Source organism: Vanellus vanellus (genome assembly GCF_965231255.1).
Source record: "Vanellus vanellus genome assembly, chromosome: 16".
NCBI classification, from domain to species: Eukaryota; Metazoa; Chordata; class Aves; order Charadriiformes; family Charadriidae; genus Vanellus; species Vanellus vanellus.
This window is the reverse complement of record NC_138921.1, coordinates 13,167,001-13,182,120: the sequence shown is the minus strand read 5'-3', so window position 1 is coordinate 13,182,120 and position 15,120 is coordinate 13,167,001. Positions and strand designations below refer to the sequence as shown.

The following is a 15,120-nucleotide window of genomic DNA, read 5'->3' as shown; positions in this document are numbered from 1 at the left end:
AAGGAGGCGCTTTGGTGCGGCGCCAGCGCACCCCGCGACCGGCAGCCGGTGCGGGCGCAGCCCACCCCGCACAGCCGCCGCTGCCCTTCGCCGCACCGCAGCGGGCGGCCCCGGCCGGCCGCCCCCGCCCCTCCTGCCCCGGGGCGCTGCTCTTCCAGCCGCCGCGGGACACAGGACCGCGACCGCCCCCCCCAGCGCGGAGCGGCGACAGCGGCCGCCCCGACACCCGCCGCCTCCGGGGGGATCCGCCTCACAACGCCGCGGGGTGCGCGTGAGGAGGGGGGAAAGGCCTCAGGCTCCTCACGGAGCGGTGATGCCGCTAACCCGCCCCGCACCCAGCCCCGGAGGGGGGTGTCGCGCTGCCGTTAACGCCCCCTCAGCCCCGGGTGGAGGGGACAGGGAGCCGTAAGCCCAGCCGGCCCCGCGCCGCCGCCGCCCGCCGGTCCCTCACCTGCTCAGCCCCCCGCGGCGCTGCTGAGGCGGCTCCCTCCCGCCGCAGGCCCCCCACGGTCGCAGCGTGCCGCCCGCCCCTCGCCGCAGCCGGGTCAGGCGCTGCCGGCGCTCATCGCCCCTCGCCACCAACCCGAAGGAGCCGTGGGGCGCCCCGAGGGGCCGGCACTTACCGGCCGCGGAGAGGGAAGGGGGGGGGGGGGACACGGGACGGGACCGGGGGCGGCGGCGCAGGCGCAGGTGCAGCTGCGGCAGCCCGGCCCGTCGCTATGGCAACGGGGGTCAGCGCTGTCATCGGCCGCAGCCTTAGCCCCGCCCACGGGGGGGGGGGCGCGGCGCGTGCGACTGCCCAGGTGTGTGCGTGTATGCGCGTGTATGCGCGTACACGCGTGTGCAGGCGCGCGCGTTGTGCGGGCGCGCGGGTGTCCGGAGCGGTGAGGTTTTTTTGCGCTGTTGGCAATATGTCATCACGCGTGTCTGCGTGCCCACGTAGCCCCCGGCCACCAGCGCGTGCGTTTCCCTGCACGCCCTCCCGACCGAGCGCAGCCATTTCTGCCGCCTGTCCGTCCGCACACGCACCGCGGCTCTGCGATGTCACTTAGAATCACAGAATGGTTTTGGTTGGAAGGGACCTTGAAGACCAGCTAGTTCCCGCGCCTGCCCTGGGCAGGGTCACCTCCCCCCAGCCCAGGTTGCTCCAAGCCCCGTCCAACCTGGCCTTGAACACCTCCGGGGATGGGGCAGCCACAGCTTCTCTGGGCAACCTGCGCCAGGGGCCCACCGCCCTCAGAGTGAAAAGTTTCTTACTAATATCTAATCTAAATCTCCCTTCTTCCACTTTGAAGCTGTTCCCCCTCATCCCATCACTACATGCCCTTGTAAAAAGTCCCTCCCCAGCTCTCCTGTAGCCCCTTTAGGCACTGGAAGGGGCTATAAGGTCTCCCCGGAGCCTTCTCTTCTCCAGGCTGAACACCCCCAACTCTCTCAGCCTCTCCTCCCAGCAGAGGGGCTCCAACCCTTGGATCATCTTTGCGGCCCTCCTCTGGCCCTGCTCCAACAGGTCCGTGTCTTTCCTATGTTGAGGACTCCAGAGCTGGACGCAGTACACCAGAGTAGAGTAGAGGGGCAGAATCCCCCCCCTCGCCCTGCTGGCTACACTTCTGATGCAGCCCAGGATACGGTTGGCCCTCTGGGCTGTGATTGCGCATTGCCAGCTCATGTTGAGCTTCTCGTCGATCAGCACCTCCAGGTCCTTCTCCTCAGGGCTGTTCTCCAGCCATTCTCTGCTGAGGCTTGATTTGTGCTTGGGATTGCCCCGACCCAGATTTAGGACCTTGTACTTGGCCTTGTTGAACTTCATGAGGTTGGCTTGGGCCCACCTCTGCAGCCTGTTCTGGTCCCTCTGGATGGCATCCCTCCCCTCCAGCTTGTCTACCTTGCCATACAGCTTGGTATCATCGGCAAACTTGCTGAGGGTGCACTCGACCCCACTGTCCATGTCTCTGACAAAGATGTTGAACAGCACAGGTCCCAGTACCGACATCCGCATGAATAGATGCATGCGACCTTAAACTGCACGCCGGCTGGGTGGGTCCTGTGCAGCCGTAGGCGCTCGGATATTCTTTGTGCATCTGTACTTTCTGCATAAAACCTTGTGGAAGATTATGCCACGTGGCATTATCACTGGCATGTGATTATATTTCTGGCAGATGCACGCACGTTCGGATGAGCAGTGCGTGCACTGGCAGACACACACAGAGATTCCACGCAACTGATGAGTACAGGAAAGTTAGGGCAATCGGGGATTTGCCCGTGACCAGGACATTGTCCCATGGGAATGGCACACATAGGAAAAGCCTAATAAGATTTCTCCGTCTTTTCTGTGTTTGTAATGGAAAGAAAATACTTCTTTATAAGGGACTTAAAAATGAAGAGATAGAAACTTCATTTTTGCAAGCAGTCAACAGAAAAAGCTGATTAAAGTTTCTAACTGATAGAGATAATAATTTTCTAAGGAAAAGCAAGTGTTATATCAAACACAGATAACTATTGCAGGCCTCAACCACTATAAAATTCAACATTAAGCCACAAGCTGGTGGATCTACATACCTTCAGTGTGGTTCTGCTCTGTGTGAGGAAACGAAGAATGGATCTACATGTGCTTTGCACCTTGTGGCTCCTGAAGCAGGGAAAACGAAGCGCAACGTAGCCTAGAGGGAAATATTTTCAAGAAAGCTTATTAGTCAAAGCTAAACCCAAAGAAGACCAGTTTTATATGGACATTTGGAAGTAAAAAGACGGGTACAGGAGGAGATTTAGGTGTCCTAGCAGTGATGGAGAAAGGCCCTGCAGTGGGAAGGAGCAGGCTGCTGTGTCCCACTGGTGTGGGGTGGGTGTGAGCAGTGTCCCCACGGCACCTTCCTGGCCTAGGACGCAGCAGCAGCGCTGGCGGCTCCCAGTGCCCTGCGTGTCCCTCCTTTGGGGCATCTCTGTGCAGCAGCTGCGCAAAGCAAGGCTGAACCCAAATACCGGTTTGCAATGCCAGGCAGGCACAGACAACAAACCCTCTCCTGTTCATGCTGTTCCTTCTTTTTTATCTCAGATCCGTCCAGCTTTTTATATAAAATGTGGACTCTTCATTTAGGATCCCGTTAGTCTGAGAAGCTGATTCACTTAGGACCTGTGCCAAAAAAGAAATGCATTTGCCATTTGAATCATCCTTGCAGGAGAGACAGAAGGATGTTCAATTCAATACGGATCCCTAATAACCTCGCACAGATGAAGGAAACCCCCCCAGCTGCGTTGTTGGAAAGAAAGTGCTTTTTATTAACTGGCCTTAAGATGTGACATTCATACAACAGAAATAGACCCCAGTAACCCATGTGAGGAAAACATGTTGGAAACAAAGGGATGAAAATACATTAATTCGGGAATAAAATTGCAATAGTCCCTAAGCATTTTTTTCCATCTCCCTGTGGTTTCTCTGAAGTTTTCGGTTCTGTGAAGTTTCAGTCTGCAAATGTCACCCCAATTTGTCGTCCTTTAAAAGGCTGCTCTGGTTCAGCATCCGCTGCCCCTCGCCAGGTGAGCGGCCCACTGAGCTGCTCCAGTTTCTTCATGTTCAAAATGGGAATATCTTTGTCTTGCAGGGTGCTGCGAGCATGATAATTATGTGTCATTAATAGCTGCAAAGCTCTTTAAAAATCCTGAAAAGGAGGGTGCTGTGTAATACAGTTAATTATAGCTCAGTGACTCCTCTTTGCAGGGAGTGGGGCTGGAGGAAGCTCTGGCCCCAATCACAACTCCTGAACTTTGGGGATGGCCAAGGGGGTTTTTCCCCAGAAACTCAAATCCCCAGTCCATCAAAGTGCAAACACAGGGCTCCGAGATAGGAGCATCTTACAGTAAAATCTCACGTTGTTTATGCTCCACCAAAATCAGAGACCCCAAAAGGCTATGAGATGATGTGTGGCAGTCCTGAAGGTCCTATGTTGCCTGTGGGTTGTACCTCTATTGTAATTATCAGTGCTTCCTGCAGTTAAAGCTTTCTGTGAAAACTGCAGGCATCCTTTCAAAGACTGCCTCTAAGCAACCACCCCAGGCTCAGACAAAAAATCCATGGAGAAACTGAGATAAAATCCAGATTTCTTGATTCCCATGATTTGACCGAATCAGGAAGAAAATCCAGCAAACAGACTCCAGATCTGAGGACCTCTGAGTCCTCGACTTCAGTTCAAAGACCTCTGTCCCTTCATGTCTTATTCTTCAGCCATACGGTCAAGCTCTGCAGAGCAGGGAACTCCTTGCACGGGTGGATTTGTTCAGATTTGACAGGATGCAATCATCGGCATGGATTGCAAGGACCTTGTTGCTAAGCAGAGCTGCAGGTTGGCCAGTCTGTCTCTGCACCAGCTGAAGAATTGCTCTGATCCCCTGGCACATAGCCCCATGTGCCCTCCGCAGGCTGGCCTGGCTGTGTTGGAGATGTGCCATGTTGCTTGCACGAAGCATCTCTCCAAAGTTTATATATAGAAATAAATCAAGTGGCTGCAAAGCCTGGGCAGACAGCGTAACACCCGTGGAGGATGGAGAGCTCCCAGTAGCACCGACAGCAGCAGGAGCAGCACCTGCCTGCCAGCACCAGCTCTGGGCTCTTCTCCTTACCGTGCTGTCTGGGGACAGAGAGAGGGACCAGGTAAGAGAATGAGTGGAAATCGGTGTGTACTTGGTGGAGGGGCCATGCGTACTTTAAAAAGCCCATGCTAATTAGTTAGTGGGAGATGAGTGCAGGAAGATATTAGGAAGAGGTTAGGGCAAGGCTGATCCAGTCCTGTGTTTTGTCTCAGCTGCTCGGCCTCCTACCCCGTGCTTTCTCTAGTCTTGAGTTTGCCCTCCAGCCTCTACTAGGAGCAGGGACAGAGATTTTCCAGGACATTAGAGGCAGTGCATCTTCCCACTCTTGCTGGCTCTCGGCTTTTAAAGTGCCTCTCTCTTTTCTTTTGCTTGCTTTTTTAAAAAGCACAGATTACAGGGACAGGAGACAGCAGCAGGCTGCAGAGCTGGAAGCAGAAAAGGTTCATCACCTCTCCCGTGTCATTGCACAGCGATGTTGTTTCTCTTTGCCACATCTGTAATATCAACATGCACAGCTGGGCAGGATTTGTTTCTGGTAATGCAGATCTAAATCCAGACACCCTCCACCCTATAAAGCCAAAAGAGTTACTATTAATTAGATCAGTGTGGCTGAGATGAGAATCTGGGATTAGCTTCACATTCACCCTGTAGAGAAGGAGATGGTGCCGGAGCAAGCAAGCAGCCCGCAGGTTGTCACGGGAGTCTTCTGCTCTCAACAGCAGTGTGCTGGAGGTAGGACAAGGGGAAGGGCAGAGTCTTTCCCTGAGCTTGGGACAGGGTAGGGAACAAGAGCCAGGATGAAATTCAACCAATCTGAAGGGTGATGCGATCTCCCCATTTCAAAAGGAAAGGTTTTAAAAATCAGAACCAAATGTGCATAAGTGTGTGTGTATATAGAGATATTTCTATACTAATCCTTATTTAGTATCTTTGTTATCAGACATCCTATTGAAGAAGAATCAGTTAAAATACCCAAGGCCTAATTCTGTTCAATGACACTGGCCAAGCCAGCGTTCCTCCCGCAGGGCTGTTCTTGAGTGCTGTCTTTGGTCCCTTCCCTGCATCTTACCAACAGCTTCTAAGATAATTAGCAGTCATCAGATGAGATCTAATTTTTAACAAACCTCTCCCCGCATGGGAGAGGGAGGGGAAAGCTTAGCGAATGGCAGGAACAGTCAGTGTCAGGGAGTGACGACAGTTCCTTTTATCATCCTCTGAAGAACAGTGACATTACCAAGGATTTATTTACAGAAGCTGGGAGAAGTAAGGGAGATGCTGTCAGCTCCTTAAGGCAGAGAACGGTTTTAGTTATTGTTTTTTCTTTGTTTGCACAACGCTTAGGCCAGTTGGGGTTCCTGGTGCAAGAGGAAGCCTCCTGCTGCAGAACAAGTAACATCTGATGACAAGTGCTGAAATTGAGGCTCAGACATCTATTGAGGAGCAGAACTGGAGAAAGCGGGTCAGGATCCAGGAGAAGCTTAATCTGGCCTGACGCACGGGGCTGGAGGAGCAGAAGGTGGTAGTGGGGTGCCGTGAGCTGCACACGCATCTCTACACATGGAGGGAGGCACAACACAGAGATCCTTCTTGTAACTCTGCTGCAGCGTGGCTTACCACTAATGAAATGGTGCTGAGCAGAGCGGGGTCAGCTGTCTCCCAAAGGCAGCACATTGGCCTGCATTGCCTTAGTGGTCATTTGCTTTATAGCAGGATGCTCAGGAGCATCAGCATTTGGCTTTAGCACAAGAGAGCATCATCTGCAAATAGATCTGCCAGGCCACGCTCTGGAAGAGCATGCCGGCGGCTCCCCACAGCAGCAGGCAGCCAGAAGGATTTTGCATCCCTGGTATCATACATTGCCCAGAAAGCTAATTTAGTGCAAGCAGCCTTTATCTCATCCATTAAATGTGCAAGTGAATTGACCTACTCCCTAAAAATGTAAAAAATTGCTAGAATTGCTGGCAGGGAGAAGGCATCAGCCCCTTACTCAATCAGCTCCCTTATCTCCACTTTACCAACCAGACTCTTAGAAAATCCTTTATTTTTCAGCATTAATTCATAAGATGGATGTTAGCCATAGTTCTGTGATTGTACATATCCTAACAAGGGCAAAAGCAGTTCCCACCTTTCAATTATATAATGGGCCTTTCCCAGGAACCAGACGAGTAAGGGTTCCCATTACCACCAGCAAGAGTGTCATTAAGTCCCAGAACTGCTTTCAAAAAACTCTTCAACTAGGCAGCTAAACTTAGAGAATCAGTTCACAAAAGACAACGGACAAGTTGTGAATAACCTAGAAACAAGAGGAGAAGAACAAACATTTTTTCTAGTGCAAAAGACGACCTGTGACATCTGCATTTTCTTCTGTATTTTTTTAAGGCTTTCACAAAAAACTAAAATAGAAATCTAGTTTAAGTAATATATACTTGTATATATTTATATATACAAGCTTTATATACGTATATATATATATATATACAGCTTTATATACGTATGCCCAGGCTCTGACTACTGTGTTCTACCATCAGGAAAAAGGCCTGTGACCTCTATATGCAAGGACCAAAACACACATACAGAACCTTGTCCATTTTGTCAGACCAGCATGTGCTGTAGCTATTACTATGCATTAGCTCTCATCACATACATTTACACACAAGCCATGATTGCCTCCATTCAGGTCAGTGATAAAGTGGCTTTGGAGAAGCAGATTCACAGTGGGAGATGTACCCTTGGGCCAAAGAACTGTTAAATTATCAGCATCAAGAAACCTACTGCAATGTGACTTGACAGTTGGACAGTACTAGGCTGAGGCTGTGTTTACTCTGGATTTTTAGCCTGGCCTACACTGACCTTATTTTATCTTTTCTCTAAGTAATTTCTCATCATTGCTACCACATGGGTTCATTTCCATGGCAGACAGAGGAAAAGACAAGTCACTGCAGTTGTCAGTAACCGAATCAATGCCATCATCTCAGTGAGCTGATGCTTGCCTCCCCCAGCAATACAGGCAAACAGGTGGGCAATTCAAAATCTTTGCTGTATCTACGAGTAAAATCAAGCACGTAAGAAAGTACTGGGCTAAATGGTTGCTGCAGGTCCAGAAAGTCCTCCACCAACTGCGCTCTGTGCTTTACAATCCTGCTCCATACTCAGGTGAGCCTGATCACCTTACACACAACCAGCCCTCTGCTGCCACAGTCCTCCCTTGCCTCCTCCTAATAAGCAGTGCCCATGTGAAGACCTTTAAACCTTGTTGGACAAACAATGGGAGAAATACAGGATTCGTTTGGCCAACGGGAGACTCAAGGCATGGAAATACTACCTAACCTGCCAGAGCACACTGGGAAGCTGAGCTACATTGCCCAAGGGCCTGCCTTCCATTTTAAGAGAGATGATCTCTCTTCCCATGGAACAGAACACAGTTACGGTTTGTTAGGGGAGTACACATGCCTATAATCTGGCTTGTAAAGAAAAGGCTTTAAATGACCAGGAAACAGCACAAAGATCTGAGCTTGCTTTATGAACCTAAAACATGCACTTGCCTGTAAGTGTAGCATTCCACCTCCATACGACTCAGCTGCTCCATGGACTCTAAGTGAGGAAGAATGAAGAGATTTTGTTTTATCTTCCCTGACGGTGACTGGTAATGACCTGTGAATTGGTGTCATGTGTGGCCTTTTTTTTTTTTTTTTTTTTTTTTTGCAGGCTGTAAAACAATTAGGCCTGTTCCCTTGTTACGGTTTTGCTTGGTGCATCTGGGAGAGTTTTTGTGCTTGCTGCCGGGGAGCACTGTGTATCTGGGAGTTGTAAAGATGTCTGTGGTTTTATTGCTAGATTTTTACAAACCTCAGGTTTGTATTTTTATTATGATTGCCGCTGTGAGGACATTATAAAAAATATTGTGTTTCTCTTTGAGATTATGTTTCACTCGATCTTTCTCTTGACATTTCAGGGAGTTGGGGGATACTGGCAAAACATGCAGAGTAAGCAGAGGTGATCTCCTTCACCCCAAATCCTACCTTTGCCAAACCGGGGAGGCACAGGATGTTTTCATTTATCAAATTAACATAGGCTCGGGCTGGTGTGAAGCAGTGTTTGAACAGAGCAGGGCATGCTGTGATGTTAACCGCCCAAGACAGTGCCATTTTCCCTCTCCGATCAGAGCCGCTGCATCTTTTCCCAGCCTTCCTTTTTGCTCATCCAAACCTCATATAAATACCCCGCTCTTAGGGTAATGGTCAAATTGCACAGTGTTTAACTGTCATTGTTTCAAACCTGTTTTCAGACTGGCAGGACTGTGTTTCAGCTTGATTAAGCAAATCATATGCAAAGAGGGAATCTCTCCCCTCTCTTACCTGAGGCTAACAGTACAGTTGAGATGCAGAGATGTGCTGGCACTTGGCTGCTGTAGATCTGTCTCAATTTTCTGTTATTAGTCAGGGGAACTCTAAACCCTCATGATCTTGCCTTGAAGAACCTACAGAATTGGTTTCCATTAGCTGGCTGAAAAGACCAAAAAAGGCACGTAGGAATCTGCAGACATGAAACTTGTGGTCACTCTCGGCTCTTATCTTTTTATTGTGTTCACTTTCAAAGGACTCCAAAGAACCTGGCAAGTATTAAGGAGTTGGTGACAGAGCTGTAAATTACATGACAGTGTCCTGAAAAGAGCCAGTTTTGGTATTTGGAAAGAACAAAGTTAAAGTCCATTTGCTGTATGAGCTGTTGCAAACACTAAGACCTTCTAGTAGATAGGATGAGGATGGGAACAACTTAGGATAGAATAATTTTAGATGTTGGGAGTTACCCTGTATTATTTATTATTAGAGATAGTTCGGTCCAGGCACTGATAATGATAGAACTGTAATCACTGAGTCTCAGCCTTAAATAAAGTATTCATGGGTACCATTAATATGCTGTTCCTCACGTCCTCAACAGATTTGGCAGGGATGGACTCTGAGGTAACACTGGGATAACACACTGCTTGACCAATGGACTGGAGCCTTTTGGGGGTTCAGGGTACCGTTTTTCCTTTTGGCCGTATCTGCTCTGTGACCTCTAGCAAGGCAGTTCCCTTCTCTGGAACAACAGGACAGAGATGTTGGTAGAGGCTTCTTGGCAGCAGAGGGATGCCTGCAGCAGATAATCACCAACCTGAGTCAACGGGTTTGCATAAGCTGCTCCATCAGATACAGTCTGTGCCCTGGCCACCCCTTCTCTGGGCCTTGCTGTGAAAACCCTGCTGACAGCAGATCTGTCCCCGGTGCAGGTTACTCCCTGGGCCTCCACACACGCCTGGAGCATGAATAGAGCCAGGGTCCGGGGAACCTTTCTGAATAAAACCAGAGGAGATATAAGGCTTTGTATTTTGTTTTGTGTTTTTCCATACAGGGTATGGTGGTTTGGCATCTGTCAAGTGAACAGATTAAGAACAGATGGGGAAAGATGTGAAACCCCGTTGATCTCCGAGGGATTATTTCAGAAACAGAGAACAAACGCATGCTGGATTCTGGCCCCTGCTCTTACGTCCTTTCTGCAGGCGCTGCCCAAAATGTGCTTTGTGCTGGTGAAGAGCTCCTCTGCTCCTGTGCCTTGGGCACCTCCAATCTCCTGCCCCTCTTGTGCAGCTGCCCCCTTCCAGCCTCCACCACCTCAGGCACCTCCTGGGTTGGGACCCACTTGGGGTTCCCCCCCAGCAACGGGGCTGTGAGGGAGAAGGGCTGCACCCTGCCCTGCACCCGCAGCCTGAAGGCATAGAGACCCTGACCCCCTTCCTTTGTCCAGGCTTCAAGCAGCTAGCTTGTAGCTCCGTTTCACGGTTGGTTTATAGTCCATCCTTAAAACAAAGTCGGGTCACAAACCCCACAGAACACATCCCTGCTCCAATCCTGTCCCTAGCTAAGGTATCACCACATGCGTTTTTTGCTTGCAGCCAGCAGAGGACACTTGCTTTCTTTGCAAAGACTTTGCCCTTCACTTGGATGCAACAAAGCAAAAGAGGAAAAGATTCAGGGCTTGGCCACACGTGGGCACTGGAACAGTAAGAGATTGGTCCGTGCCAGACTGCTTTCTAAGCCCCAGGGCTCTGGTGGTGCCTTTTTCCTTAGCCTTTCATGAGAAGTTTGAGATGTGCCTGCAACACACTGTAAACCGTGCAGGCTGGCTGCGCCGGGGTCCCTGGGACGCGTCCTCTTTGGGGTCTGTAACCCCCCAGATGTGGTATCACCAGGCTTTGCTTCTGAATGCATGACTCCCTGGGTGGCAGGAGGACGTGTGGGCTGACTCGGCATTGTGGGTGATGGTAGCAGGAGAGATCTCAGTGCAAAATGCAAAACCTTGGCAAACATTAAGTTACTGAGCTTGACCTGAGCTCACTGTTGCAAGGCTGTGCAAGCAAACGAGCTTCAATCTGGATCAGATACGTAACTGCAGACATGGTGCATTTGAGATGCAGGTAATGCTCATGAGAGCATATCGAAGCCAAGCCAGGACTAATCCCTGACCTCCACAGCCTCTTTGGCTGCTCTGATGGCCTGAAGGAACATTAAAGTTCCCCCAGAATTCGGGTGTGCGGCCCTGGGGGGGCTGAGCCGTGCAGAACAAGCCTGGGTTGGAGCCCACAGCCCCGCTGCTGCTAACACATAGGTTGCGAGCAGTTTTGCGGCAGTGGATTGGCAGGGTGAGGGGCACCCTGGGCTCTTGGGTGCCCACTCCAGTTTAGCCCTCTGTGAGGGAGCCTCTTGGCCACAAATGCCCCACAACCCTGTGCCAATCTTTATACTGCAAGGCTTGAATGCAGGACAACAAAATAAGGCCCTCATCCTGCAAATGGCTAAGCCTATAAACTGCCCCACTTCCTTCAGGGGCTGGACTCGCCTATGCTGTTAAGCGAGGGCATGGACGTTTGCCGGGCAAGACCTGATTGAACTAGGTTTTGAACTGACCCGACCATCTACCTGTAAATGTGCCGCTCCGGCTTTTCTTTTCCAGGCCAGCCCTGTTCGCTGGTGTTTGCAGGGCATGCCTCTGGGGAGAAGGGCACTTGAAAAGGTTGGTTTGTTTACATTAACATTTTTTAATCATGGGTTACTTTTCATTTAAGGGTTGCAACTGGCTTTCTCCATCTCATGTGGAACATCTACATGTTTTCACAGAATCACAGAATCATCAGAGTTGGAAGGGACCTCTAGAGATCATCTAGTCCAACTCCCCTGCTAAAGCAGGATTGCCCAGAGCACATTACTCAGGACTGCATCCAGGCGGGTCTTGAAAATCTCCAGAGAAGGGGACTCCACAACCTCCCTGGGCAGCCTGTTCCAGTGCTCTGTCACCCTCACTGTAAAGAACTGTTTCTGAGTATTTGAACGGAACTTCCTGTGTTCTAACTTGTGCCCATTGCCCCTTGTCCTGTTACTGGGAACCATTGAAAAGAGCCTGGCTCCATCCTCCTTCAACCCACCCTTTAGATACTTGTATGCCATGATAAGGTCTCCCCTCAGCCTTCTCTTCTCCAGGCTAAAGAGTCCCAGCTCTCTCAGCCTCTCCTCATAAGGGAGATGCTCCAAGCCCTTAATCATCTTAGTTGCTCTTCGCTGGACTCGCTCCAGCAGTTTCCTTCTGGTGATTTATGGGGAGGGAACCAAGAAAAGGAGAAAGAATAAAAGTTAAACCTCTGTGGAGAGCCCAAGAACTGCGCAGGCCACCTTTGAAAACACTATGCTCACTGTGCCATGTAAAATCGTCACTTACTGTCGTGGTTTGGCCTCAGCCAGCAACAGAGAACCACGCAGCCGCTCACTCGACTCCCACAGCCGTGGGAAAAATCAGCAGAAAAGGGCAAAACTCGTGGGTTGAAATATTATAATTTAACAGAACAGACAAAGGGAAAAAGAAAGAAAAGAAAGAAAGAAAAACAATAACACCGGTAAAGGAATACAAGAACGCGATTACAGTACCGCCGCGAAGCGCACCGACCGGACCCGCACCGCCGCAACCCGCCCCCGAGTGGCGACTGACTCCCCCGCCCCGACTAGCTCCTTTTATAGCGGGGCATGGGTCACGTGGTATGGAATACGTGCCTCCCCTGCCGGCTCCTTGGAAATTAACCCCATCCTTGCCGGAACCAGGACACTTACTTAGTGCTTACATCTAACCAGTAAGCACTTATCTCTTTAAATTGTCTTCTTTAGGGATTTGGGGTCTCATACAGAGAAAATGGAGTCAGAATAGTTTAAAGCTATGTACACTATGTCTGTGCTTCAGGAAATAAATACATACCTCAGGTCTTGAATGATGCAGTGGGAGATGCCCATGGTGCCCAGATGAGTCTGGGTTTTGGTCAACTGTGCTATGCCTTCCCCATCTGACTGTCCTCGGTATGGATTTTACTCCTGGCTCACAAAGGGAATCTTGGTCTTAAATGAGCCATCAGGCACAATACCTGGAACTGTAAAGGCAACACAGACCAGTGTGCAGAAAACCATACAGAAGTTGTGGAGAAAGTATTCCTGCCGTTCACCACAAATGGGCCTCAATACAGCTCTCCCAAGGAATACATGAAAAAAGTGGAGCCTTCCAGGCATGGAAGCAGCACTTTGTGGGCTGCGTGGTTCTGGAGCTGAGCCTGAACACGGTCTGTGGACTCTGCACCTCACCTGGGGCTCCCATGTCCACCCCAGCTCTTGCTAACGTTGCAGGAATAACCAGAACTACAAGCCACCAGGCTCCTTCACCTCCCATTGATCCCAGGCTGCCTGTAACTGAGACCAGCTGTAGGAGAGGACCCAGGAGGTCCAAACCAGCTCTACAATAAAAATAAAAACTGTCTCCATCCCAGAACCGGCACAAGCCAAATCTCTGGCGCAACAACTTGAGGGATACATTTCCAGCACAGTGGAGCCAGTGCTTGTGGTAGCTGAAGTGCCCTGCTAATGAGTGGAAAGATGAGGTACAGCAGACATACAGGCGGATCTTGAGTCCATAACATAGGCCAGACCCTGCTCCGGCCGTAAAAGTCCCACATTAGGCTTTAAAGATTTGTTAGCTGGAATTAAGCAGCTTTCTGGTCCCTTTCTGGTCACAGCAGCTCGATGTAACAATCCCTCCTAGCCCATTAACAAAAAGAGCTGGCAAGCCTAGATTTGATGACTGTCTAAACAATATGAAGAGGTGGTGATTTGCTGGCGATGTGTAAAAATAGGCAACAAATAAGCTGGCAACATGCACTGGACCGAAATTAAATCAAAGCAAAAGGCAGATGACTTTGAATGGGCTCCAAAGGTCACAGAGAAACAAGCAAGAACTGATAAAGTTCACAGGAAAACAAAGCAAGCAGAAGGAGCACTGCATCTTCTTGGCACAGGGAGCTGTTGGCACCTGACTTGCAACAAATGTACTTCTGAGTTAAAAAAAAAAATTATCTGGAGGGAGGCTGGAGGCATAAAAAAGAAAATTAACTGATGCTTGCCTGTTACAGCTCTGGGGAGAGCGTGCAAAACCCACAGTGTTGGGAAAAGCTGAGTTGCAGCGGAGCTTCGATGCTGTGGGGACAGTGATGCTGGAAGCAGGCTCCAGCGGTGACTGTCTTCCATGGTGAGTGCAATGGGCACTCAGAAGGGCTGGCTGCAGGGCAGTAACCATGCCCCATCAGTGCTTCACGCTCTCCCAACTAGTCATTAGTCATAGGAAAGGACCTACTTCACACCATATACCCTGCTCGAGAGGATGGCTATTGTGTAAGTGATTAACGCAGAAGAAACAGGTCCAGCATTAGAGCTCAGAGGCCAACGGTCCTTACATGAGGCAAGATATAACCACTAATAAGAAAGAAGCAAAAAAGAGCCTTTCCATTGAGGACATAAAATAGCAGTGCACCGAAGTCAGTGGAAAAAGCACTCTCAGCCCAGTGCAAGGAACTCGGAAGCCACGAACAGCAGCGCAACCTATCCATGGTGGGATGCCTAAGCAGGAGGAGGATATGAGCATAAGTTGGTACTTTCCTAATTACAGGATCTGCCTAGCTATATTAAGTTATGTTCCATGCAATATCATTGAAACACACACGTTTTCATCTTTTGGCAGTTTGGTTGGTACAGCATTTAATTATCTCTGCAGCTTGGGGCTGGTAGCAAATGCTTTTCAGACACCTAACAGGGATAAAATAGGCAGAAAAATGGCAAGTATCCCCCTCTCTCTTGGCCTTCAGCAAGGGCAGAATCCAGCCCCCATGGTACTTCCTATGCATTTTCCTTAGTATTGCATTAGGAAGCAGCAGTAGTAGGCTTGGAGCAACCAAGCCCAGAGAAATGGGAAACACATAAGGGAATGGTTTACACCAGTTCCTCCCAGTGCTGTGACATGAAGAGTTCAAATCAGTGTGTGGGTCACAAGTTTCTGTCAGTCCCTAAGGGGTTTGAGCTGTTGTGGGCATCAGCTTCTTGCAAGCAGCAATCCTCAACCTGGACATCAGAAATACACCAGCCCGCGTGCCAAATCAAGAGCTTCTGATTGCCCCCAGCTAATGGCACTGGGCTTTTG

At 49.9% G+C, this 15,120-nt stretch overlaps 1 long non-coding RNA gene across 1 annotated transcript; it reads right to left on the bottom strand.

Moving 5' to 3' along the window:
• Positions 1-2,570: 2,570 nt before the first annotated feature.
• On the bottom strand, positions 2,571-9,029 carry LOC309678444. Its single transcript, XR_014269753.1, has 3 exons — positions 8,940-9,029; positions 8,127-8,175; positions 2,571-2,660 (listed from the first exon to the last, which is right to left on the bottom strand). It is a non-coding gene; the product is annotated as an uncharacterized lncRNA (long non-coding RNA).
• Between the last annotated feature and the right edge of the window lie 6,091 nt (positions 9,030-15,120).